The sequence below is a fragment of the Lepus europaeus genome, chromosome 14 (assembly GCF_033115175.1).
Source record: "Lepus europaeus isolate LE1 chromosome 14, mLepTim1.pri, whole genome shotgun sequence".
Classification (NCBI taxonomy): domain Eukaryota; kingdom Metazoa; phylum Chordata; class Mammalia; order Lagomorpha; family Leporidae; genus Lepus; species Lepus europaeus.
In genome coordinates this window covers 86,418,169-86,420,261 of record NC_084840.1, presented here as the reverse complement: position 1 = coordinate 86,420,261, position 2,093 = coordinate 86,418,169, and the positions used below count along the sequence as shown (strand labels likewise).

The window sequence follows — 2,093 nt, the reverse complement described above, 5'->3', positions numbered from 1 at the left end:
TTAAGGACTAATTCTGAGGCCAGAGTGTTATTTAGGACATCTGCCATTCTGCTGTGTATCCCGCTTCCCATGTTGGATCCTTCTCTCCCTTTTTGATTCTATCAGTTAGTATTAGCAGACACTAGTCTTGTTTGTGTGATCCCTTTGACTCTTAGACTTATGAGAGTCATCAATTGTGAACTGAAATTGATTGCTTGGACTAGTGAGATGGCATTGGTACATGCCACCTTGATGGGATTGTATTGGAATCCCCTGGCACGTTTCTAACTCCACCATTTGGGGCAAGTCAGCTTGAGCATGTCCCAAATTGTACATCTCCTCCCTCTCTTTTTCCACTCTTAGATTTAACAGAGATCACTTTTCGGTAAAATTTAAACACCTGAGAATAATTGTGTGTTAATTGCAGAGTTCAACCAATAGTATTAAGTAGAACTAAAAAAATACTAAAAGGGATAAAGTATAAAGTTGTACATAAGCCTGTGCTAAATGACTTCTAAGAGAAAGAAGAGAGATGCAGTCTTGTGGTTGGGGGTGTAGCTCAGTGGTATAGTGCATGCTTTGCATGTATGAGGCCCTGGGTTCAATCCCTGGCATCTCCACTTATTTAATATTTTTTAACATTTTCCTGTACTCCAGGAAGAATCCCTTTTTTTAAAGATTTATTTATTTATTTGAAAGTCAGAGTTACACAGAGAGAAGAGAGGCAGAGAGAGAGGGAGAGTGAGAGGTCTTCCATCTGCTGGTCTACTCCCCAACTGACCATAATGGCCAGAGCTGCGCCGATCCGAAGCCAGGAGCCAGGAGCTTTCTCCAGGTCCTCCATGCAGGTGCAAGGACCCAAGGACTTGGGCCATCTTCCACTGCTTTCCCAGGCCATAGCAGAGAGCTGGAACATAAGTGGAGCAGCCAAGCCTTGAACTGGCTCCCACCTGGGATGCCAGTGCCTCAGGCCAGCATGTTAACCCTTTGTGCCACAGCGCCAGCCCCTAGACCTAGGTATTTTAGAGAGTAAATACCACGTACACAGGCTGTATCCATATTAGAAGAAGATAAATAGCAATTTAGCCACAATCAGCATTTTTTGTCAATGTAGGCAAGTGATCTGGAACATTCACTACCACTGAAGTAGTTAGAGAGTAAATTATCTAATTTTGTGACCAATAACATAACTATGTTTGATCATCTTTAACATCTACTCTGTTCACTGCTGTTGATTCTTTCTGAAAGAATTAACTTAGCAAAAAACCTTAGAGAAAAATTGAGCCTGAATGTAGCTTTCTGTTTTCCGTTAAGGAAAAGTATAAAGGAAAAATACAGGCTGGAAAAATTAACACACACACACACACACACACAGTAAAATACTTTTTCTTGCATATCAAAAGTGAAGCTAGGAGTGTCTGTGCGTAACTGACAGACCCCCGGCCTTGAATTTCCGGGGAACTTTCCTCCATTTTTTTCCAGTTTAACAGCATCCTCTATGCATCCGTTTGCAGCTTGGTAGGGTTTATAATGTGATTGGAATATTGTGACTACACATGTGGGTCTTATTATTATAAATGACTAATCCTTAACTAAAACTATTTGTCACAATAATATCCTATAGTGAAGACTTTCACAAGATAATTACATGGTGAGTAAACAATACAATGCTCCCGTTTATCTGTTTTAAGTGGGTGCCTTCTAATTGTATCACCTGCCTTTTGTTCATATATTACTGGCTGGGGTAAGTAAGAGTCACTGAACAGCCTTTATAAATCATGGGTAATTATATATTCCACTGTAGCTCTAAATTAATGAGCAATATTTAGTGCTTATCATCTCTCCACTTTATAAACATCGGCTTCCATTGTTCCTGTGTGAGGTGGACAAATCACGAGCCCAGCGTTTCCCTTTGGATGCTTACAAGATTGCTTGCAAAGTGTTCTTGTGATTGCAGACTGGAGGGAACAGTGGCCTCTACATGTCGCATTTTACCTAGGTGCTCCTAGTGGAGGGTGACCCAATGTGGAGGCTGGCAAGGAATTTATCTTTTCTTTTCTCCTCTTTTTCCTCTCTTTTCCCTTTCTTTTCTTTTTTTTTTTTTTTTTTTTTTT

General features: G+C 40.4%; 1 non-coding gene across 1 annotated transcript; it reads left to right on the top strand.

The window, feature by feature from the left end:
* The first annotated feature begins 527 nt into the window (after positions 1–527).
* On the top strand, positions 528–599 carry TRNAA-UGC (transfer RNA alanine (anticodon UGC)). The gene has a single exon. It is a non-coding gene; the product is annotated as a tRNA-Ala (tRNA).
* Positions 600–2,093: the final 1,494 nt, after the last annotated feature.